Source organism: Homarus americanus, unplaced genomic scaffold, assembly GCF_018991925.1.
Source record: "Homarus americanus isolate GMGI-L3 unplaced genomic scaffold, GMGI_Hamer_2.0 scaffold25827, whole genome shotgun sequence".
In the NCBI taxonomy this organism is placed as follows: Eukaryota; Metazoa; Arthropoda; class Malacostraca; order Decapoda; family Nephropidae; genus Homarus; species Homarus americanus.
In genome coordinates, this window is record NW_024738300.1 from 4552222 (window position 1) to 4579093 (window position 26872).

General features: G+C 39.9%; 1 long non-coding RNA gene across 1 annotated transcript; it reads right to left on the reverse strand.

Moving 5' to 3' along the window:
• Positions 1-579: 579 nt before the first annotated feature.
• Positions 580-7851, reverse strand: LOC121874010. Its single transcript, XR_006090329.1, has 4 exons — positions 7786-7851; positions 1976-2166; positions 1552-1725; positions 580-763 (listed from the first exon to the last, which is right to left on the reverse strand). It is a non-coding gene; the product is annotated as an uncharacterized LOC121874010 (long non-coding RNA).
• Positions 7852-26872: the final 19021 nt, after the last annotated feature.

Consider the following 26872-nt stretch of genomic DNA (forward strand, 5'->3'; position numbering starts at 1 on the left):
ATATATCATTTTCGGTCCTGTGAGTTAGCAGGTCGAGAGGCAGACCAAGTTTGTTGACGGCGGGAGGGGGGGGGGGCAAAACTATAACCGTGTATCTCCGAAGACGAACGCAATCTTCCTTGAAATTTTGTAAGGGTACCACTCCTGGACCTAACAGGGTAACGTGACAACGTGACAATTCCAGAGGAGGACCAATCTGCTCAATGAAATCTAGTCGTATCGAAAGTTCCCAAACGCATGGTATTTTGAACTTGTACCATGTTCCGTGTTGGAAATGAAACATGAGAATAGCACAACCAAAAATGCATTTTCGTGTATAAAAAACAGGATATGATTATAATGTACATTGTACAATAGAGTGCGTGTGTGTGTGTGTGTGTGTGAGTGTGTGTGTTTTATTATGTTCGTGTTTTTCCATATCTGCAAAGTTGTGCATGTATGCCACATATGAACAGAAAAACAATGTAATTTGCAACTTCTTGATATCATTCATGATATGACACAGATATGATGAGTGAGATTTAAACCGATAGTAAATTTAGAAGATATAAGTTAATAACCTTGCTGTGGGACGATCCTCCTGAGGAGTGAATTACCGTGGCGCGGTGGGGTGTGAAGGGGGAGGTCGTGGAGGGCCAGGTAGAGGCCGTGAACGGTGTTGCGGAGACTATGGTGGAGGAGGACGTCCTTCACTCCTGCCCTCCCACCCACCACTGCTACCACCGTTTATGATCTCTGCCACAAGTTTGAAGATTCAACCAAGCTGGAAAGAGAAGATTGAGTGTATGAATAACCCTTAACCTAAATAGAGAACATATCAAAATACATCGATACTTTAGATATAATGTAATGGATAATAAGTTTACGAATTGCCTAAATTTGACAGTATCATAAAAAGTGTTACCGTAACTTACGCATGATAGAACATTACCTAAGACTTACCCAACAATGTTATCCACACACTGTTATTGAATCAGTCTGCTGCATAATCGTCTCGAAAGCAAAATACTGCACAGGTAAAACTATCATTTCTCATTAACAAAAAAAACAAAAACAAATTTCATGAATTTGTAAAGTGTTTTCCGCAGGTTTGTAATTCATCTTTCACTCACAACTCCGTAACAATATACCAAAGTTACTTACAGTGTGACTTAATACACAGACCCAATTTATTTAACTGAATTATTCTGAGATTATCATCACTTTATAACGTTAATCGCTGTTTCGGTTCTGTTCATTCGAGGTGTCTCGCTCATCACCCACAGCAGTACATATTTTTAAAAGTTCTTTTACTATTAATTTGAAAGTTTTCATCATCTCTGATGACAACAGCTCCGAATTTATATCGGATATGCGAAATGAATCGAATAAGTTATCGCATGATATATTACAGTAGCTGATTAAACAAAAAAGGATTGTTGCCAAAAAGTAGTGGTAGAGGCAAAAGTCAGGAAAACTCCTGTTCGAATTTCAGGATGTATAGTAAAATAATAGTACGCGTGAATTTTCTTCGACAGTGAGGACTACGGGCATTTCTGAAACATACTGTACCCGAGCACGAGGTTAGTATTGTTACTGGTGGTGAGGTCAAGGATGAGGGCCCGGCAGGTGGTTCTGGTGTCCTCCCACAGCCCCTGCAGGAGGTGGTCCTGGGTCAGCTGGTCCTGAGACAACACCCACCCTGCCTCCACTACCACGCCAGCCGCAACACCCACACCCATGTGTCTGACGAATATAAATTATTATTATTATTATTATCATTATCTATTATTATCTATTATTATCTATTATTATTATTATTATTATTATTATTATTATTATTATTATTATTATTATTATTATTATTATTATTAATATTATTATTATTATTATTATTATTATTATTATTATCATTATTATTATTATATCAGTAGAGGAGGTGGCAAATATATAGTAATATATAAGAATTAACTCATAGGTAAATTTTGTTCTTCACCGGATTATACTGGAGGACACGCGTGAGTGTTGTGTTGTGATCAGCACCAGGTGACACCCGGGGAAGTGCTGTTCTAGGTTCCAAAACACCATTTTACCCACCATATCAGTCGTAGGAGCAATTGTTACTACTGGGGTCAGAAGTGTAAACACCGCCAACAGCATTTGAAGGCTGAATGACATCATTCTATTCTGGAAAATAGAGGCACAATATTTTACTTCTGTCATTTTGTATTTATCGGGATAAATGTAAAATAGAGGTAATTTCTATAAAAAAAAATCCAAAATTCAAACTAGTTTGAGTATACAAACTATCAGGAGATACGATGCAACTGTAAATATATAGCATCATCATTTAAACAACCAACCTAACGTAACCTACCCTGTAACTCATGAAACTTTGGTTACCTTGCGACAGTAAACAACCTCATAAATGAAACGATGAAACAGTTTCCATGAAGACATAACAATAAAAACAAGAATTTAACTCTTTAATGCAAACCGTCAGTTGCACTGTGTTTACATGAACGCAGTAGTATTAACTCAATATGACACACACACACACACATATTTATATTTTCGTAAAATGTCTCTCGATACTGTTTTTTTATTGTTGTTGTAGGCAAATTTCTCTTTGCAAATGAGGGCTCCAAGGCCCCTTGGGGAAGCGGATATATAGGCAAAAGCTTAAGGCCATTGGTCTTTAAATCCTCGGTTTTCTCCTCCGTACTTCCATTTCTTATCCCTCGATGAGTAATGTGGGGTCCAAAAATCCCCACCCAGAACTTATATGAATAAGTGTAAAATGGTAAAAAAATTCACTCAATATTTTCATGTACTCAGCTATTTATTTTTTTTTTCAGTCAGAAACTCAGCTAAGACCTATAATGGCTTTAGTGTCTGTAGGGCCCCCTCATTACCTTAGGTGTAAACACGTTTATACCATTACCTTATGTCTTAACCTTACAAATTACTCCAATTTAATTTTTGTGTTAACATCTATCTTCAAAAAAGTGTTAATTTTTCTAGCACTATAACAAACATGGCAAATGATTGATGTCTGAAAATAAAGAAAATAGTTTGTAGTACAACCAAATCATTATAACTAATACAACCAAGTGAAATACAGTAAATTAAGTAATTGATTAGATGAGTAAATACTCGCTTAATAAATGTTTATGGGATCGAAAATATGATATAAATTAATAAAACAACCAAGAAAATATAAATTCACTTTATTCTTAATGAAAAAAACAAAAATCACTCCTGAATTAATGTTATATGTTGTTAAATGCTGAAACCTAAGAGAAGAAACAGATGCAGGCCACAGTGCTGAGCCTTGGCTTCACATCTATTAATGCAGTTATTTCTCAGTTAATATTTTGACAGTTCGTATGTAATTGTATTTACAGTAGAATCAGCTTAGAGTAAGATATTGTGTAAAGGACATATGAAGAACACATATACAAGGATTTAAAAAGTTATAATATATATATTTCTTTAGGGGTTAACAGCTTTGATATAAACCAATAAGATAATTTATCAAAAATAGCTAACGAAAATATGCAAAACAAATATTACGTAGCGAAGAGGAGAACCAGTGTAAACACAAACATCTTGACCATGTGGGCTTCTTTTAATCGCTAACGTTTCGGAAATAATCGTTTTCCATCATCAGAGCCTAAAAACACAAAAGTTTCGAAAAAGTTTTAAAAAATACATGTGATATGCAATAAAAACATAATATTATATGAAAATTTACCTTCGATAAACTTTACAAATTTAAAAAAGAGCAATCCAATTCAAAACCGAGAAAAATGACGAGAGACCTACATACAGCTAAAATCAGGAAAAAAAAAGCATGAAATAAACTATACAGGGGGGTATTACCTAAATTCAGACGAGCCTTAGTGAGAAAAACACAGTAATTCACTAGAGGCCATATCACAAAGGGATGGCTTTGCTTTATACTGGTGTAATGCCTCCATAATGAGGAGGTCTGTATCACAGTCGCTCCTGCCAAGAACTGAGAAATCAGACTGCGAAAACGGGTGGTCATGTTGGTGGGCGTGGTTACGAATAGCTGAATGTGGCGGTTGTGCGATTAACTGGCCTATTCGAACGGAACGGCCCAAGTGTTCATGGATGCGAGTTGTCAAATGTCTTTTAGTTTTACCTATATATGCTGCCATACAGCTAGCACACGTAAATTGATAAACAACTGAGGATTGCAGGTGTGTGGGTATGGTGTCTTTAATTTTAAAATATTTTTTAATTGAACTCTGGGTTTTAAAGATTAGTCTAAGAGAAATTTGTGGATAGAATTCATTGAAAAGCTTCTTAAGTTTATTTCTAAGGGTGAAACTGAGTGGGCCTGTGTACGGGATGGTGAGATGGAATATTTAGGGACAGTGTGGATTTGAGGCTGTGTGGGACTAAAAAACCTATTAAGGGTTTTGCCAATATAAGTGTCTGTAAATATCTTAGGGAAACCATTGTTAAAGAGTAGTTCCTTTATGTATTTTAGTTCAATGTCCAAGTGGAAATAGCTTGAACATATATTAAAACATCATTTCATAAGAAATATTGAGAACTGTTCGTGTATTTCAGTACAAGCATATCATTTAATATAGTGATTTAATTATAATCTCTATTATAAGTATTATTCTCTCAGTGGCAACCAGTGGGATAAATTTCCTTGTCACACTTCATGACTTGGCGATAAGACCAAAAAGAACTATTCAAGCCTTTATTCATTCCTCTGACATTCTTTCTTTATTTCCCTTGTGATAAAATCACGTTAAGATCTATATCATTCTGGATGTATACAAGAATGTGTCATAACACCAACATGATTGCCACAAGGTCCCTGATATTGTTGCAAGTATCTAAGGGTGTTAAGCATCCACTTGTCCTTGTAAAATTGCACTGACGGCTCACAGTAGAGAGGTAGAAACTCATTAACATTGCTCTCCCGGAAATAATTATCTTTCTCTCCACTAGAGGCTCGAAGTGTCTGAAAGCTGCTGGAGGCACTCTCAGTTTGGAGAGTGTTGGGGACATTGTGAGTCTGCAGAAAGTTAGAAATATTGTGAGTCTGCAAAGTGTTAGAGACAATATTAGACTGTAGAGTGTGGGAGACATTTTCACTCGTTGTCATGAGCTGCGACTTGGGGGTTCTGTCAACAACGACGTTAGTGTCTCTCTCCACCAAGCGAGGTCGTCTACGGTAGGGTCTTGTGGCCACTGTGCCTTCTTCCTGCCACCGCCTGATCCACCTGTACACGGTGGTCACGCTTGCCCCGGTCTCAATGGATATTTCTCGTGCCGTTAAGCCACCTATCCACATCCATACGATCTTGGCTCGATCTGCAATCACTGCTCGATTATGAATACGTCGCTTCTCCATCCTGGCTGCCTCTGTCAAACGGGAGTGTCTATTTGAATAACTGGCAGCTCAATTTTTTTATAGAAAATCTTTCTGTCAGATGTTTTTGTTTTAGGTTTATTCATTGTCAAAACTAATTCTGTCATCCTAAGAACAGGAAATTACATTAATATGTTGTCATTCCACATCATCGAATTTTTGCTGTGCTTTTAAAAACTAACAAAAAACACATGGCCTGTATAATAGTATTTAGTCAAACAATTTTCACAACTAACCGTGTAGTTTCTTAATATTTAATTCCTTGTTTTATATGAAATTACTAAGAACAGGTAATTTCATGTTTTTTTCTTTCTAAATTGCAGTACTGTATCATTATTACTGAAGGCTCTAACGCATCGAGGCACTTTTAACATCTACCAGCTTTGTAGTGTCATAATATCAGAGAATATTCATCAGCCCCTGGTCTTTATTATTAGAATCAACCAAACGATTAATGTTCTCTCTTCAATTTGCTCTACTTACCCCCAAATAAGTATAGTAAAAAAGTTGATTAACAGGAGCGGAACATAATGACTGAAGGAATGTAGAACTTACTGAACATTTAGATTTATTTGCTCGTCATCCTGTTAACTTGGTAATAACTATACTCTTATTTCACTATTGATAAAACATTGAATTATAGCAGTGAACAGTGTAATCATGAGTCGAACTCCGTATTATATATTTTTCTGTTTTACAGATTTCTGTCATATAGTCTTTCTTTGGGAGACCTGAAGGACATTTCCCATTTCACCTTCGGTCGACCAGTATACTCGTCTCTATCGTACCCCTCAATATTTATTCACATACACAAAATATTTATTGTCAAAGATCGATTTTTCTTTCATGAACTATGATGAAGTTTAAACTAAAATATTTTGCTACATAAACTGAATGCTTCAGCATTTTCCACTCAATGATGACAAAACTAACTTCATCGAAAGTTAACATGGGGAGGATATAAAAAATCTGGCTTATAACATCTAAAACTAACCTTGCTTGGTACCTTAGAAACAGATTGTACAGTCAACAAAAATAATTTTTTTTGCACCCTTGGGTCTGACGGCCTTCGAAACGATCACAGACTGAGGCCTTTTCCATTTGGTAAGGTTGGAAGGTTTGATTGTGTGATGCATTGTGTAACCAATACGATGCATTCTGTACATCGAATATAGTTAATGCAGAGATAATAACAGGAATACATATGAAACCCGTAACTTATGACTCATAAGTTACGGGTTTCATATGTATTCCCGGATAGTTATGCACTAAAAAAACCATGAAATATGCATGCAAATATGCACTAAAACAGGGGAAATATGCATTTATATGCACTAAAAAATCGCTTATAAAGCCAAGAATGCAGGTTATACGGAAACAAAATAGTTAATATAAACTAATGTTAATGTTTATTACGCAATATACGTAATGTATTTAACATATCTATGTGAAAGTGCTTCAAAAAATATATATGAACTTGTATTTACATTATAGACTGGCATATTTTCAGACATTACAGATTGTGGTTGCATTTGATGATGACATGGTGGCGTAAGTTCTCAAAGTTAAAACCCCGCCTGTTGTCTGTCAGCATAGCTTTATATTCTGAGAACACCCTTTCTACATCACACGAGACGATTGGTGCATGTTTCATACATAGGAGGTCTGACATAGTGAGTGGCTGTACCGTCTCGTCAATAATAGCATCACCAGACATTATCTGACTGACTTTTTTCAGCTTTTCAAATCCCTTGTTTTTGTACAACACGTTACTCAGTTTACCATAGTAAGCATCAGACTACAAACTTTTCAGTTCATCAAGAACACCATTAACCAACAGATTAAAGCGACGTGACCTCACCTCACTTCACCTAACCACACCTCACCTCACCTCCCAGTACCACGTGTGCTCATTCAGTGGCAACAAAGAGATACTGCCAGATGAATATTTTACCAAAATATGCATTTATATGCAGTTATCTAGGTAATATGCACTTATCATAGAAATCACGCAAAATATGCATTTGCATATGAAATATGCAAATGCATAACTATCCGGGCCCTACTTATGAGTGTTGGTCAGAATTCTTGGGCAGGTGTGTCATATTGTATAACACCATAAAGGTGCAGAATTATATTTTGGTGACTCTACATGTCTGCACGTCTGTTAAAGAAACGATTAAACGAAACTTTCCCCTCCCACCTTTCAATTTTTTCGTGGCAATTTAAAAAAAAATAATGGGTTAGATTATGAAACAAATCTCCTTAACCATGAAACAAAAACCACTATCGTACTTTCGTACCAGAAAACCCACAAACTGCAAGAAATATAATTCCCCACCAATCGCTATACTCTGCCCTGGAAACTCGCTGTTTTCACTTACTTGGCTCAGCAACACTCAGGTGGTCCTTCCTTCCCGACGTCTCCAACGTATTTGTCCCGATAGTTGTTAATCTGGGGTACTTATTGGCGAGAGACAACAGACTTGTACAGAAACTTAATCAATGACGCCAGAGGTAACTATATTTCTGATTGGCTGTTCGGTTGCCTGATAGTGTTTGCCATTTCCTATAAAATTTACATTAAGGACAATGTAGGATACAATAACTATTTCTTTTAAAGCAACGTTAAAAGACTGATTTATAGCAAGTAATCTATATAGTACTGGATTACAAAATATCTCATTATTTTAGAGCGTAAATATTTTCTCGATGAATACTATACTCGTGTGTGTGTGTGTGTGTAATAATAATAATAATAATAATAATAATAATAATAATAATAATAATAATAATAATAATAATAATAATAATAAAAATAATAACAATTAACGGTTTATTGAAAAAGTTCTGCAGCCCGAAGGCTGAAAATATACATTGGACATAAATGACTTATTACATACATTGGTGGTTTAACAAAAGCCTTCATTAGAGAAGGGCAAAGGAACATACTGTACAGTGAACATACACGTAGTGTAGTAACTCCCTCCCAGATGGTGTTAGGAGAGACCTGACGTGGTGTAGTAGTTCCCTCGCAGATGGTGTTATGAGGGACCTCACGTGGTGTAGTAATTCCCTCACAGATGGTGTTATGAGGGACCTCACGTGGTGTAGTAACTCCCTCACAGATGGTGTTATGAGGGACCTCACGTGGTGTAGTAACTCACTCACAGATGGTGTTATGAGTGACCTCACGTGGTGTAGTAACTCCCTCACAGATGGTGTTCTGGGGGCATCACGTGGTGTATGAATTCCCTCACAGTAAGCCACATGCACTGAGGTGATAAACAGTAAACTCGTAGTGTAGTAATTCACTCGTTTTTGGGTCTCACGGGCAGTTATCTCTGGGTACCTGGAACCTCACTGCGTGAAAGTGATTTGATTTTGCCTCTTACAGCGGCTACTTTATTGTGCAACCCACACTCATCCTGTGAGCGGTAGCGCAAAAGAATTACAGAGTAGAGTTTACAACGGGTCATAATAATTAACCCCCGTTGTCAGGATATTATGGTACTGAATGTTACACAGTATTTCAATTACATTATTTGTTTAGTTCTATACATAAAGGGTAACTTGTTCACAAATGCGTGTGTACAGGCGTGTGAGGCAGTATGTCTGGCCGCACACTTTGTTATTCACATTTGCGTGAGAAGTATTCAAGCACATTGTATATTTGGTTCTATACATGAGAACTGATATAGTTACTAAGTGCAAAAAAATGGATACAATCTTAATATGTCGACTATCTTGCCATTAGAGATGAAGTGTTGTGCCATTTCACACACAGTGTGCTTGGACCTGTCCCTAAGAGGTTCTATCTTCACACAGTCGAACCAGTAGTGTTCAAATGTGTGGCTATATGTCTGGCCACACACTTTACATTTAGTCTTGTTTACATCTGCTTGAGGAACATACCGCCAGAGGTACATATATCCTAACCTTAATCTAGCGGTTACAACATCTTGTAATCTAGTGATCTTGTTACTTGCTCCATATACATGTTTCACTTGATACATCTCATCATGGTAAACTATGGATCGACTAGTACCTATTTGCACAGGTCTACTTGAATCCCAAAATAAGGTGCACCTCATTTTCCTATTTTCTTGGATTATAAGCCAATTCTGGAATTAAAACACGATCATTTACAGTGAATATAGGTAAATAATGCCTGTGGCAACCATAAAATCGTAGGAATTGAGTGTAATAGCAATAAAGTTATAAATTTTTCATGAACTTGGGGTTGGGTGAGTGTAATAAATAGAACTATGGCCTGTTCTGTGGATGAAGTCAGTAGAATATACCAAAGTACAGTATTAGGTATTATAATTTTGTTATGACAGTGATGAACTCACTGTACAGATGAATTGGGATAAAATCTTGAAAAATATTACCATAACTGTTAGTTTTCTATCAAACAGGAAATTATCTTTATATCAAAATTTTTACTTTCATATTATACAAGGCCAGTTATCTACAAGATATGAAAACTTGAGATAATATTTCCTCCTTTTCTCCACCTGATTATAGTAATGCAATAAATACCCTTTCAATAAAACAAGACATGAACACTACCCCAATGTGAGGAGTAAAAATGTATACAGTGTGTTAAGACATGGACTAAACCAGAAGGCGGAGAAAAGTGTCTGCTGTTTAAATGGTTTTTTATTGGGAAAAATATTACATGTAAATATTGTATATGGATCCTCACCAGAGAGCCTTCATATAGTTAGTGTGCAGACATTTGTTTACAAGGCATATACTCAACTATTATGGAAATGAAGACATGTTACGTTAGATTAGGTTCATCTTGTGAGCAAATGTCATGGAACCCATATACAGTAGGTATAGTCATGAAATTCTACCAACTAATCAGAGACTAATAATGTTAAACATAGAACAAGATAATAATTAAATGGTTTAAAAATATCCTCAATACAGTCTGCAATGTTAATTGCAAATCATTCCTGCATTTTTTAATGTTTAATATAAACTGTAATAACAATAAGGATAAGAATACAATGATAATGCTTATTTCAGAATATAGCCTTTATTAAAAGTAGGATATGTTATAATATATGGATGATCAAGAGTAAAGTATATTAAAAGAAAAATCATCCACAAATTTCACAAATAAATTAATACGTAATATCCACGTATGTATGCAAAGTGTAAAAAAATAATAATAATAATAATTAAGGCATACAGTATGTTAAGATTTCTCCAAAGTATATGTTCAGAAAATTCCAGAAACTGCATTTTTTCTGGTCTATGAGTAATTTGGGGATTTTACGGAACGTCTCCAAATTTTTCTGTTCCGAGTCTGGGAACCAGTTCCGAGGTTAGGTTAGAAAGCAAATTCCAAAATCTTCCCTGGAACTGGAAAAATTCCCCATCAATCAAATGATACCAAGATTTATTTCTTCAGTATTGGTGAAAGGTGAATAGTCAGCTGTAACTCTACCTGTAAGTGAAAATAAGGTCATTAATATTGTGTTAGTTAAATTTGCGAATTATGAAACATCTATATTTATGAGGGTTAATATTTATAAGTTTACAGCATCTAAATATTGAGGGTAATTTTGTCTTAAAAAAATAAAAATAAAAAATTCCAATGGAAACTCAGATTTGTTTGGTTTGATATGCAACACACACTAAAAAAAATTATTGTTTTTTCTAATGTACTGTAGTGTATATTGTTATGGTATTCCAAAACTTTGATCCCTTCTTTTGGAGAAATTTATAGAACAAAAATTATAAGCCCTTTAAATTTTAATGATCTATATATAAATGTTATCCTAACCTACCTAACTTAACCTAACTGGAAACTGACTTAACTATCATAAAATAAAGTATACTGTCTTTCGTATTTTAAAGGTTGAATTAAGGACATATTTACTTAGGTTAATTTATGGTCACAGTTAATTTGTCAAGTCTGACATATTTCTGTTGTCATCATTAGAATGTACGTATATCACTTATATTGAAGATTCATAATTTCATTATCTCTGAATATCCAAGAATTGTAATATAAAAACAATTAACAGTAAAGGGAGTCATACCTGTGATTACTTTCTACAATTATTACATCTAGCTATAATTGAGTGGAGCATCAAGGTGAGTTAGGTAAGATACAAGGAGTTTAAAGATGAAAACGTATTAGAGTCTCTCCTGGACTTACGACGGTGTTCCGACCCGACGACCAGGTCGTAATACCTGAAATATTGTTATTAAATATTATCATCAATGACTTCTTTTGGTATTAAACAATACAATTTGGTGCCAATTTTTTCCTCTTACATAAAGTAGCTTTAGTGTATAGGGTGAAATATCTATCATGAAGTGATTGCCATTTGAACTTTACGGAGTATGAATTTGTAAAAAAACAATTTGATAAAATGAATGTTTAGGTCATCCACCTACTTGGTATTTGAAAAAACATAATTTCAATGTCACCAAACCTAACCTAACCCAACTTAACTAATCTAACGTAACCTATCTTAACTGGTAAAGATCGGTCAATTTAAAATCATTAAATTACCTGGATGGCCAAGAAGATAATAATATCATCAATTCCATTTACTTTAGAAGGACTTATTCATTTTTGTTGAAATCATGGACATACAAAGCCAATATATCTACATTTGATTCTACCACTGTCAATGGCAAAGTTAATTAATATTACCACTCCAACTGTTGGTCCAAACAAGTCGTAAAGTAGTTCTTTCTTGTAATACATTGAGTCACTAAGGGAACAAAAAACTAAAACATGAATTTAGGTCACTGAATTTATCTTATTAGTAGCAAATTGTGGTTAAACTGATACACAAACGAAACATGCCTGGGAAGTACTTAGCACTAGTTACCTGGCATATTTGGACTTATTAAAATAAAAAATATAGGCTAATAAGTGATTATACTAAGGAAACAATTATTTTAGTAGTGCTGGGCTGTTATTAATTGCCCTCTTTACGAAAATTGGGTCGATATTAATTCTGATAAAGGACGTCATTCACCATCATAGAGGAAGCTGTTCTCACCACTCTTCAAATAGACCATTTACGACTTTTTTTTAGTTTAATTTGATTTCACTACATATCTACACATAAATTAGTTGTATTAGTTATCTTAAAGGCTTACCTTTTATGATGGTTAGGCGAATTTGGAGGATATAAACGGCGTTGAGACAAGTAGAGGCTGGCGGCATTTCTCGTACACAAACATGGACCGCTTTTAAAAAGAACAATACAATTCTGCATGTGCTGTTCTATATGGAGTATATCATATAAGAAATATTATTCCTTTGCAGATTTATACATTTTATGTGCATCCAAATCAATTTTCTTTCTTTTGGTTTCAAAAATAGTTCCCTCGTAGTGATCATCGGGCGCGGGGGTACGTGCACCACAAAATTTCCTCATGTTCCAATAACGAATCGTACATATTTTTTTTAGCCAAAAACGCTTCTTGCATAACAACCATGGGAGTACTACAGCATGGTATACACCACGGCTGATCTTGCAATTGGCCCTAAGTGTCTTGACTATCGGATCCTAGAGTATTTAGAATGGTTAAAGCTTGGCAAGTTTTTGGTTTAATGGACCTTATCGACCTCGTCACCTATCGCAAGGCCTTATAATTCAGCTACTCAAAGTACCCATCAAGCCGGATAGAGTCAATCTCCGTCACCTCAGGCTCTTAGAGCCATCCTCTAGCAGCTAAGGGCCAAATACAAGAACTGCAGTCGAGTACACGATGTTGTACACGATGGTATCCCGGCGGTCGTAATGCGATGGAAGAAAAGTTTACCGATTATTCAAGAATGGCCATGGTGGTTCCCGATCATTGGGTGCTGTTAATACGTCATCGTTGTGTAGTCAGGTGTACCAACTGGCGGAAGACTGGGAGGTTGGTACATTGCGACCCTCAAAACGTTGTCAGTGGCACGAAACATGTACTCGTGCAGCACGATTTACCAGCATGAAAAACTTGAATCCCAAGATAAGGTGCACCAAATTTTCCCTTTTCCTTGGATTATAAGCCAATACTGGGTTTAAAATACGATCACTTAAAATACGATCACTTACAGTGAATATTGGTAAATATAGCCTGTTACAGCCATAAGAACGTAGGAATAAAGGGTAGCATCTGTTCTATTATTCTTTGTCCATATTAAATCTAACAATAAAGTATTAAGTTTGTCACGAAGTTGGGGTTGGGTGAGTGTAAAGAGAACTATGGCCTGTTCTGTGGATGAAGTCAGTAGAATATAACAAAGTACAGTATTAGGTATTATAATGTTAATTTTACTATGGCAGTTATGAACAATGTACAGATGAATTGGGATAAAATCTTTAAGAAATATCACCATAACTGTTAGTTTTCTATCAAACAGGAAATTATCTTTGTCCCAAAAATCTTTACTTTCATATTATACAAGTACAAAGGCCAGTTATCTACGAGATATGAAACCTTGAGATAATGTTTCCTACTTGTCTCTACCTGATTATAGTAATGCAATAAATACCCTAAGAAAGATAGCAAGACATGAACACTTTCCCAATGTCAGGAGTAAAAATATATACAATATGTTAATGACATGGACTAAACCAGCAGTTGGAGAAAAGTATCTGCTGTTTAAATGGTCTTTATTTTGGAAAATATTACATGTAAATATATGGAATCTCACCAGAGGCATCATATAGGTGGTGTATGGACAAATGCTCACAATAATAATGGAAAGGAAGACATGTTAGGTTATGTTAGGTTCGTCTTGTGAGCAAATATCATGAACCCATATACAGGAGGTATATTCAATGTTATTTGTACATTATTTCCCCATCTTTTTAATATTTAATATAGAATGTAGTAATAATAACGATAAGAATACAATGATCATGTCTAATGTCAGATTATAGCCTTCATTAAAAGTAGGATATGTTATAATATATGGATGATCAAGAGTACAGTATTTTAAAAGAAAAATCATCCACAAGTTTCACAAATATATTAATGCATAATATCCATGTATATATGTAAATTGTTAAATTAAACAAAGGCATATGTTATTAGAGTACAGTACAGTACTTTGTTTCTGCCAGCATTAGGATTAACTCATTGCCAGTGGAAAATACCAGATTGTAGGGATTTTCACACAAAGTTATAGGAAACAATACCCTTTTTTGCCACTAATGTAAGTGGCTTATGAATTCTGAAGTAGCATCAAAGAAACAATCCTGATGTTTTTGTTTAGATTTGGTTAAGGGAGTTATCATCAGTGCTTCATCATTCCACCCATTACCTGTCTTACATTACAAGAACAAACTAACCACACATACTGTAGAGTGTGGGGAGCTCATTTCAATGCTGCTGAGAATTACTCAATTTTCCGTAAGTTCCGTTAGGCTTTTCTCACATTACCTAAGATCTGTAAATGGTATTTTGACATCTTCACCAAACAAGACATGAATCAAACTTTCATTGTATCCTTGTATTGTAGTCAAATTATATTTCTGTATATACCTGTAAAGATTGTAGTCACATTATTTTGTAAGATGAGCTATACCTATATTTACCAAATTTATAATAAAGCATATGAATATGAAACAGGTTATGGTTAAATAATTACGTCTTTGGGTATCTATATATTTATTCTAAACTGATGGGAATGAAACAGATTGCCAATATGGTTATATTTGAAAAAAAAATTATTTAACAAAATAACGAAACATGATAACTCACTACATAGAAAAGAATCAAGAACAAATTTACAAAATCTAAAAAATAAAAGAAAATAATGTAAACATAAGCTAATTATTACATACTTCTTAATGATAGCAAAATAAAGCAGAACTTAATGAATACACTAAAAGAATCTATTTACAATGTGTTAAGTCTCTGCTGGTGCTATTAACCTTCTGCCAGTGCACTTAAGTCATCTGACTTAGCTAAGACCATATGTACAAAACAGTTTAAATGCGTTAGAGTCAGGTATCTTGGAAACTTTATGTCCATCTACATTAGCTAGAACTCTCCAAGGCCCAGGATTGAAATTGGCTAGGATTTTTTCAAGGCTTATTTTCTGAAAATTCCAGAAACTGCATTATTTCTGGTCTGTGAGCAAAATCCGATGATAAAATAATGAATGATTCTGGGATTTTATGGAAACTCTCCGGGTCTGGGAACCAATTCGGAGATAAGGTTAGGTAGCAATTTCTAGAATCTTCCCACTAACCGGAAAAATTCCACATCATCCATGACACCAAGAATTATTTCTTCAGTTTCGGTGAAAGGTGAATAGTCAGCTGTATTATAGCCCTTTAAAATTTTCATGTTCTACATCAAAATGTTAACCTAAACCTACCTAACTTAACCTTGGATGACCAAAAAGATAATAATACCATCAATTTCATTTATTTTGGAATACATTATTCATTGTTTTTTAAATCATGGACATACAAGGCCGATGTATTCACACTTGATTCTACCATACTTGTAGACAAAATATTGAATGGCTGTGTACAGTACTGTATATCAAAATTGCCATTAAACATATTGAACAATTGTATTGGTTAAGAGCCAGAAAGATTTACTAGAAGAAGAGTTAGTTAGGTCAGCGGTCTTCTTTTTAGGTACCAGGAAGTACACAGGATATATTTTCCTGTGGAAGGTTTCATAGGCATTAGGCTCATAACACGCGTCTTACCCGCAGTGCCCACCATTTCTCTGTGGATGTCGGTCACACTAGAATAACCCGTTATAGTACAGCCTTATTTCCTCACACAACCAAACTGTAGAATGCTCTGTCTCATTTTAAATAGCTGGTTTCCCGGCATCTCCGGGTGCAGATTAAAATAACCATTTACTTTACTATTTCTAATTTCTTTTTATTCGTATTTTTCGCCCCTTAGGCCCCGTTGTGGGTCGATGACCTGTGCCCAGGTGGGCTATTCCCTGTAAAAAAAAAGAAAAAATATATTAAGTAAGTCTCTCTGGCTATAGACAAAAATGTGATTCCTTTGAAGTCCTCACAAGGGTAGAGGATATGTTTTTAATTAGCACAAATTCCTGTTGGGCTTAATGACAGGTAACTTTGGATGGTATATTCATTCAATTAAACACAAAACAATGACGATATATAGTTTTACTAGCAAAATATATACATCTGAATCTCGCATTTCTGATTTTATGAAATAATTTATAATGGCTCTGAGAGCCACTTAAATACTACTACTGCTACTACTACTTTTTTTTTTTTTTTTTTTTTTTTTTTCAAACGTGGCCTCCAGCCTCCCCCAATAGCCACACCTTCGCCACCATTTATTTACCTTAATATTAAATATCCTAATACATAAGAAGCTATCCTATCTGTGTTAGATTAGTTGAGCCGCAGATCTATGCGGCATTCAGTGACTGTAGCCTCATAGTCAATATCTGCAGCAGTTGTCGGAGTAGGGGCAGAAGCTCTCGTTCCCCTGAGGCAGAGCAAAGCCGACCGAAGGAGAGAGAAGGACAGTCGACATCTCATCCAGGCTGTAACATAACTTCTGGGCTGCTGCTTCTGTTCGGAGATCAACTCCGCGAGTCTGGCGTAGAAACATCTTGCACTTGGGCCCATCCCACCAGAGGTTGTGAACACTAGAGGAGTGAAGCTATCTTGATCAACGTTTTGAATTCTCTCCCCATACGCCCTTCTCTTGTCGTTCTCGTTCCTCCTATGTGCAGCATCGAGAGCTAGGTTACGGTGACAAGTGGCCATGGGATCAAAAATCCTGATGTCGAAGAAAGCTCGCTGTCCCCGCGTCCAGAATCCTCGAGCACTGACGTCTACACGGGCTTCGTTAGATGTGTTTGAAGTCCTGTGTTGGAAGATCTCACCATCCAGTGGAAGGAGGGTCGGTTCTACCATGACGTCCCGGCAGATTTCCTTCAACATATTTGCTGTGAGATCCCTTACCTCGTCATGCCTCATGCATATGAAGCCCCCCTTCTTGCAGACCATGGCGTGATCGCCGTCATAGGAAGAGCCACACACGCATTGGGAGGGCAAACCATCCACTGGCCAACCGTACCTTAGAGCAATGGCATCTGTAAATTCTTGTTTGTTAAGGCTGAAACCATTTGCCCTTATCGGTAACGTAGTTAACCAGTTCGAGGCGCCCACCTCCTGTGCTATAGCTACTTTTTTTGTCAAATTTTCTGGAACCTGCAGCAATAGTTGCTGCAACATGTCATTTTGGCAGTGCTGCCGATCTGTTGTAATGGCCCTACGGATCTTATTTACTTCGCTGGTGTCCACTTCCCCTGTTGCATTCTGGGCTATTATGTGGTCAGTGAGGGCTGCCGTGAGCTTAAGTGAATTTTGATGTTCAGTGTCAGCAATCTCCTCTGGATTAGTTAGTCCCATCCCTCCCAGTCTTGGTGGAAGTGCAAGAAGTGTTCTTTCTGCTGGGGTTAAGTCAGGGTGTTTCACTAGTTTGGGAATGAACTTGACACTGATAGCTTCTTCCAGAGGGTGGAGGAGGGGTCCGATCTCAGGGATGGCACGCATCAGGTAGTTCCAGCGATGCTTGACTCCATGGGTGAATGCTGCAAAGGCCGCATGTGGCTCTGTGTTAGCAATCTCAGATAGAGCTTGGATTTCGCTAACCCACTCATTCACCTTTCCCGCTACGTACTCGGTCTTGAAGTCCGTAGTGCCAATTACAGCGCCTAGATGTCTTTGGCCGTCCTTAGTTATTTTGACCTCACTTCCGCCAAAAACCTCCAAAGCCCGTTCATAATGTTCTGGCTTCACGATGAGGAAGGACTTGCTAGCGTTTGGGTGGTACCCTATTTGTGGACCTCGCGATGTTACCAGGTGATGGCAGCAAGAGGATGCAAGCTTTCTTGCAAGGGCGGCAATGGCAGTGCAGAGATCGCTTGCTACAGGGCCAAACTTGTTTGTGCTGAGGATGACTCTCCAACCGTTTGCATCCAGACCTGAAGGGCCGGCTCCTCTTCGAGTCTTCAGTGCCTTTTTCCACACCATCTCTCCTGTTATTTTCTCGAACAGGACAGCATTTGGTGGGATATGGTCACCCTGGAACCTGATGCCTTCATCTTCGCTTGCAGGGGGATGTTTCTCTTTCAATAGTTTTAATGTCTCTCTGTTTATTGGCATCACCCCACCGGAGGATTCCTGTGTGAGAGATCTTACCGCGAGAGACACTTTTCCCACACGCATTTTGTTTCCAAATTTTCTTGCCACGTCATCGGTGTTTTGCTTTCCGTCACCCGTAGATTTTAGTCTCTCCTGCAGTGTTCTTGCTTCACATAGGAGATCATCTAGGGCCCCAGTCTGCCACATTGTCAATCTTCTCTTCATTGCTGCCACATTTTCTTTGTGCTTAGCCTTTGCTACTACTAGTACTACTACTTTTTTTTTCTTTTTTTAATATGGCCTCCAGCCTCCCCCAATAGCCACACCTTCGCCACCATTATATTACATTAATATTAAATGTCCTAATACATAAGTAGATATCCTAGCTGTGTTGAGTTAGTTGAGCCGCAGATCTATGCGGCATTCAGTGACTGTTGCCTCATAATCAATATCTGCAACTGTTGTCGGCTTTGGGGGCCGATGCTCTCGTTCCCCTGAGGCAGAGCAAAGCAGACCTAAGGAGAGAGAAGGAGAGTCGACATCTCATCCAGGCTGTAACATAACTTCTGGGCTGCTGCTTCTGTTCGGATAGCACCTCCGCGAGCCTGGTGTAGAAGCATCTTGAACTTGGTCCCATCCCACCAGAGGTTGTGAACCCCAGAGGAGTGAAGCTGCCTTGATCAACGTTCCGAATTATTTTCCATTTATCCTTATCTTGTCGTTCTCGTTCCTCCTGTGTGCAGCATCGAGAGCTAAGTTACGGTGACATGCAGCCATGGGATAAAAAATCCTGATATCGAATAAGGCTCGCTGTCCCCGAGTCCAGAATCCTCTAGCACTGACGTCAACAAGGGGCTTCGATGGATGTGTCTGAAGTCCTATGTTGGAAATTCTCACCATCCAATGGAAAGAGGGTCGGTTCCACCCTGACATCACGGCAGATTTCCTTCAACATATTTGCTGTGAGATCCCTTACTTCGTCATGCCTCATGCATATGAAGCCCCTTTTCTTGAGCACCATGGCGTGATCGACGTCAAAGGAAGAACCACACACGCATTGGGAGGGCTAACCTTCTACTGGCCTACTGTACCATGGAGCAATGGCATCTGTAAATTCTTGTTTATTGAAACTGAAACCATTTGCCCTTATCGGTAACGTAGTTAACCGGTTCGAGGCGCCCACCTCCAGCGTTATAGCTACTTTTTTTTTTAAATCTCTGGTTCTTGCAGCATCAGTTGCTGCAACTTATCACTTTGGCCGTGCTGTCTTTCTGTCGTAATGGACCTTCGAATCTTGTTTACTTCACTGGTATCCACATCATCTTTTGCGTTTTGAGATATTATGTGGTCCGTGAGGGCTGCCGTGAGCTTAACTAAGTTTTGATGTTCAGTGGCAGTAACCTCTACTGGATTGGTCAATCCCATTCCTCCCATTCTCACTGGTAGTGCAAGGGGTGATATTCTGCTGGATTAAGTGAAGGTGTTTCACTAATTTGGGGATGAAATTGACACTGATAGCTTCTTCCAGAGGGTGGAGGAGGGGTCCGATATCAGGGATAGTGCGCATCAGGAAGTTCCAGCGCTGCTTGACTCCATGGGTAAATGCCGTAAAAGGCGCATGTGGCTCTGTGTTAACAATATCAGACAGAGCTCGGATTTCCCTAGCCCACTCATTCACCTTGCCCGTTATGTACTCGGTCTTGAAGTATGTCGTGCCAATTACTGCGCCTACATGTCTTTGGCCAACCTTTGTTATTTTGACGTCACCTCCACCGAATACCTCCATTGCCCGTTCATAATGTTCTGGCTTCACAATGAGAAAGGACATGCTGGCGTTTGGGTGGTACCCTATTTATGGACCATTTGATGTTATCATGTCCCACCACATTTTGATGTCATCCCCATTTTCTTCTCCTGTAAGGTCGTCAGCATACGCCACTTGCTTGACCTCGGTTGTTTCAAATTTTATTTCTTGTTGGAGCACTGATAGGCAGATAGGCCCCATTCTGCCAGTACTACTACTACTACTACTACTACTTTTTTTTTTTATAACGTGGCCTCCAGCCTCCCCCAATAGCCACACCTTCGCCGCCATTTATTACCTAAATATTAAATATCCTAACACATAAGTAGCTATCCTATCTGTGTTGAATTAGTTGAGCCGCAGATCTATGCGGCATTCAGTGACTGTGGCCTCATTGTCAATATCTGCAGCTGTTGTCGGCATTGGGGCAGAAGCACTCGTTCCCCTAAGGCAGAGCAAAGCCGACCAAAGGAGAGAGAAAGAGAGTCGACATCTCATCCAGGCAGTAAAATAACTTCTGGGCTGCTGCTTCTGTTCGGAGATCACCTCTGCGAGTCTCGCGTAGAAACATCTTGCACTTGGTCCCATCCAACCAGAGGTTGTGAACACTAGAGGAGTGAAGCTGCCTTGATCAACGTTTTGAATTCTCTCCCCATATGCCCTTATCTTGTCGTTCTCGTCCCTCCTGTGTGCATCATCGAGAGCTAGGTTACGGTGACATGTGGCCATGGGATAAAAAATCCTGATGTCGAAGAAAGCTCGCTGTCCCCGCGTCCAGAATCCTGGAGCACTGACGTCAACACGAGCTTCATTAGATGTGTTTGAAGTCCTATGTTGGAAGATCTCACCGTCCAAAGGAAGGAGGGTCGGTTCTATCATGATATCCAGGCAGGTTTCTTTCAACATATTTGCTGTGAGGTCCTTTACTTCGTCATGCCTCATGCATATGAAGCCCCCTTTCTTGCACACCATGGCGTGATCGATGTAATAGGAAGAGCCACACACGAATTGGGAGGGCAAACCTTCTACTGGCCAACCGTACCTTAGTGCAATGGCAACTATAAATTCTTGTTTATTGAGACTGAAACCATTTGCCCTTATTGGTAAGGTAGTTGACCAGTTCGAAGCACCCTCCTCCTGCGCTATAGCTACTATTTTTTTCAAGTTCTCTGGTGTTTGCAGCAATAGTTGCTGCAACTTGTCACTTTGGCTGTGCTGTCGTTCTGTCGTAATGGACCTTCGGATATTATTTACTTTACTGGTATCCACCTCCCCTGTTGCGTTCTGAACTATTATGTGGTCCGTGAGGGCTGCCGTGAGCTTAACTGAATTTTGATGTTCGGTGGAAGCAATCTCCTCTGGATTAGTTAGTCCCATTCCTCCCAGTCTTGGTGGAAGTGCAAGAAGTGATCTTTCTGCTGGGGTTAAGAGGGGGTGTTTCACTAATTTGGGAATGAAATTGATACTGATAGCTTCTTCTAGAGGGTTGAGGAGTGGTCCGATATCAGGGATAGTAAGCATCAGGTAGTTCCAGCGATGCTTGACTCCATGGGTGAATGCAGCAAAAGTCGCATGTGGCTCTGTGTTAGCAATCTCAGACAGAGCTTGGATTTCCCTAACCCAGTCATTCACCTTTCCCGTTACGTACTCGGTCTTGAAGTCTGTAGTGCCAATTACTGCGCCTAGATGTCCTTGGCCATCCTTTGTTATATTGACCTCACTTCCGCCAAACGCCTCCATTGCCCGTTCATAATGTTCTGGCTTCACAATGAGGAAGGACTTGCTGGCGTTTGGGTGGTACCCTATTTGTGGACCTCGCGATGTTACCAATGTATAATATGGACACGAAGTAGTACCTTAAGCTGTGTATTCTTATATTACTCTATTAATTATGTACAGTAAAGTATTACAGAACTTATATTAATCCTATGTAATATTTCCATTTATTATGCACCATGTTATGCATGTGAATTATCATATTTACATATTATGTATTCAGCTTGTGAATGCTGGCATCTGTACATGCCAGCGCGGAGTGATACAGAGAGTTGAGATCACTAGTCCTTATGGTGTGGATGCCCGCTGTCTACTAGTTCCTCTGTATATCTCCCGTACGAGAATAAGAACCTATTTTTAAGATAACAAGTGTTTGCGTATACCCTCCGTAGTGTAGAACATTTTCGGGGTATCAAAGACAAACAAAGATGGCGCAGTCAGATTTCCCAGTGAGATTCAGAGTGAATTCAGCCTTCCTGCTGGACTGTGTTAATGGCGTCTCGTCTTCAGCTTCGCCAAGGATTTACAGCCAGACTACAGGCCTCAGGACTTACAGTTTTGTGAAGTGCTATGCTGTGTACAGTGCTGTGCTGTGAAGTGAAGTGTTCTGTGAAGTGCTGTGTTGTGTATTTTAATCAGAATTGTCTGTGCAAACTGCAGTCAGATGACTGTGGGAGCAGCCCAGCAGTATGTCTCCTCCCGCCTACGGTCATTGGGTAACTGAGCAGCACGCATTAAGACAACTTCGGTTCGGTTGCGACTTGCGCCGTGCTGCCTCTACGTCTGGCAGCGCGCCAAGCTCCCGGCAACGAGCCATACACACGCACTCACATGCCCACTTTATATTAAATTCTTGCGTATTACTTTAGACTTCTGTAATTCTGTGCATAGATTACATGGGGTTGACCCGGTCTCTTGCACAGATAAAGTACAGAAGCTGTCAGCATGTCTCAGAGGGATCAAAATGATACTCTGGACGATGGGGTTATGAGTTTAAGCTTGGGAGGCCTCTCCCCACCCACACTCAGGCCCCACGCTCCCCACAGTGACAACGCCCAATCACCCATAGAATCTCCTCGTTCGTCACGAGCAAGCTCTCCTGCGGTGCCTGCGTCCAAATATCTCCTTCAACTGATTAAGTGGATGTAAACTTCTCGACGCCAGGACTATGTTGCAAGGAGAGAAGAGGAAGAAATTCGGTACAGAGAGTCTGAAAGACAACGCCACGAAGATGAACAAAGATGCAGAGAACTAGAAGATATACGTAGAAGTGAGGATGACCTGAGAAGAAGAGAGGATCAAGCCAGATTTGAAGCCTTCATTTCCCTGTTTGCCTCCCCACAACGATCTACTCTACAAGATTCTTCTGCTACTACTAATTCTGATACGACTAGAGGTACTGGTACCTCATTTCCCAGAGTCGGTTCAACAATTCCTCAAAAGGCTGCAGCACAAACGCCTCCCTCTCTGAAGTCTGACGCTTCTTATCAGATATTTCGGGAATGGCGTCGACGTTGGCAAGACTATACAACAATGGTTGACCTGTCAAGTTTACCACAGCCCAAACAGATGATACAGCTTCGTATGTGCCTGTCCTTAGAGACACAACATACTCTCGAGCAAACACTTCAATTGCCTCCTACGACAACTCTGACTGTAGAGGCCGTGCTTGACAAGTTACAGGAACATGTTAAGGAACAACGCAACGAAGCACTTAGAAGAAGAGAACTCCTCCAATGTAAGCAGCTTGATGGAGAATCTTTTGATGCATTTTTTGTAAGACTGAAAAGATGTTCAGAGGAAGTTGATGTTTGTCCTGGAAATTCTCAAGTCTGTGAAGAGACACAACTCAAGACAATTATTTTAACGGGTATTCGAGATGAAGAGCGAGTTCAGCGTCTCATTTCACTTGACCAAACTCCCTCCCTTCAAGATGTAGTTACAAAATGTCGAGCGTACGAGGCCGCTAGGTGTGCGACTTCAGTTTTACGCTCCCAACCTGACCAGGTGAGGGCGGTGTCTTCCTACAGAAAGGGTAAGAAGCAGCAAGGTAACCCCACGTATCACCCTCCAGCTACACCTTCAGCAGCAGCTTTGTGTAACAGCTGCGCTAGACAGCATAATGCCGCCCAGTGCCCAGCTGCTCAAAGCATGAGCAGAAGTTGCTACCGTCAGGGTCACTGGGCTTACACAGTCAAGTTCCCTGCTAGCAAAGTTCAGTACCTATTATCAATCACTACTCTTTGGATGCAGTAGAGAATCCTCGCCTTCAACGTTTGAAAGAAAAGCTTTCGCCTTATCTCCTCACGGCTGTGTGGCATGCGGGTAAGCTGCTGTGCATCCCGGATGCCGTGTCCCGCGCACCTGTCAGTCGCCCCACCCCAGAGGACGAGATGTTGTGTTCTATAGCTGCCGCATCCCTCAAGTCAGTAGTCTCATTGAAGGCCGTCTTCACATCAGATGAGTCTACAGCACCGGATGCAGACAAGACCCTTGAAGATCTCCGCACCGAAGCTCGGGCCGACCCTTCCTATATCCGGCTCGTCGACTGTGTGTCCCAGGGATTTCCATCTAACCGATACGACCTTCATGAATCACTACTCCCGTACTGGAAGATACGCGAGGACCTCTATTGTGATGGAGACCTCGTCTTGTATGGTCCACGAGTAATCATTCCTGCTGCCCTACGCCGCCGTACCTTGACCCACCTTCATGACAGCCATCGAGGAGTGGAGGCCACCAAGCGACGGGCGAAGCAGACTGTCTTTTGGCCCGGAATCGACGCGGACATTGCAAGTACCGTCCGTGCCTGTGAGCCGTGCCAGATTCCGCAATCCAGCCAGCAACAGGAATCTTTAATGTGCGACGATAACCCTTCAAGACCCTTCGAGTCTGTGTCGGCCGACTTCTTTGCAGTGGCAGGGAAGTCCTTCCTCGTCATTGCCGACCGATTGTCTGGATGGCCTGTTGTCGTCCCCTGTGGTAGTGATACAACGGCTACTGCTACCATCCGGAATTTCAGGCATTACTTCAGAGAAGTTGGTGTTCCCCTCCGTCTCAGGACTGATGGAGGACCCCAGTTCACCAGCCACGAGTTCCGGGGCTTCATGGACCGTTCGGGAGTCCGTCATGTCGTGACCTCGCCCCACTACCCCCAGGCGAATGGACACGCTGAAGCCGCAGTCAAGACTGTTAAACACCTGATCCTTAAGGTGTCACCCTCAGGAAATATCGACTGCGAGGATTTCGATCGAGGGTTTGTTAGAGTTACGCAACACCCCGAACTTCACCGGACGCTCCCCAGCCCAGGTTCTTTATGGACATCATCTCAGGTCTTGTGTTCCTGCCCACCCGAAGTCTTTTTCTCAAGAATGGCAAGCCAAGACTGAAGAATGTGACCGCCGTGCAGCAGAACGAGCCGCAGATGTCGCTGCTCGGTACGACTGTCATGCCCGCCCCCTTCCAAGGTTGAGTATCGGCCAGCAGGTCAGGATTCAAGATCCCGTGTCTCACCGCTATGACAAGGTTGGGGTCGTCATGGGGATTGGCCGGTCCAGGACTACCAAGTGCGTCTTCCTAGTGGTAGAGTATGGCGGAGGAACCGTCGTTTCCTCCGACCTGTGGAGCTGCCAAGTGTTGACCCTTCCCCAATAGAGTCCCCTAATGCTGATGTCTTTACTGTAAATCCATCCCCACCTTGTGTTTCTGCCCCAGTACTCCACAGGTCCGAGCGACTCAGAAACAAAAGGTCCGCTCAAGATGAGACTATGAGCGTATAGGGGGGAGGGAGGTGTATGATGTGGACACGAAGTAGTACCTTAAGCTGTGTATTCTTATATTACTCTATTAATTATGTATAGTAAAGTATTACAGAACATGTATTAATCCTATGTAATATTTCCATTTATTATGCACCATGTTATGTATGTGAATTATCATATTTACATATTATGTATTCAGCTTGTGAATGCTGGCATCTGTACAGGCCAGTGCGGAGTGATACAGAGAGTTGAGATCGCTAGTCCTTATGGTGTGGAAGCCCGCTGTCTATTAGTTTCTCTGTATATCTCCCATACGAGAATAAGAACCTATTTCAAGATAACAAGTGTTTGCGTATACCCTCAGTAGTGTAGAACATTTTCGGGGTATCAAAGACAAACATAGAACCAAGTCCCACCATTTTTTGATGTCCTCCACTTTTCCTGCTCCTGTAAAGTCATCAGCGTACACCACTTGTTTGACCTCAGTTGTTTCAAATTGTATTTCTTGTTGGAGCACTGATAGGCATATTGCATACATTGCCATTGCAACAGGGTTCCCCTGTGTTGTTCCCTCGGTTGACTGTAAGATGGTATCACCTCTTAGAGCCTTGTTGTTTACTATATAGAGGTCTGATGGATTCCTATACGAGTTTTCAACATACATTGCAAAGCTTGGACACTTGATCTTGATGTTGTGCAGTGCAGCCTTGCGGTTAAGTATGTTGAATGCGTTTGAAGCAGCCACCAGGAGAACAGCCTCATAATCACTCTGCTCAAATATCAATCTCATGGCGTGAATGGCCGCTTCCCCACCAGCCTGGTGGCCAGCACACACTTGCCGGTTCCCTGCTGCTGCCCTGACATCATCCTTTACCACCTCCATTATGCATTTTCCGATGATCCGCCTCAGCACTTCCCCCACCCCTATAGGCCTACATCCTGGATTCTTATCCAGGGGAATGAGGCGGCAGGCCGTCAGGGCCTGGAGG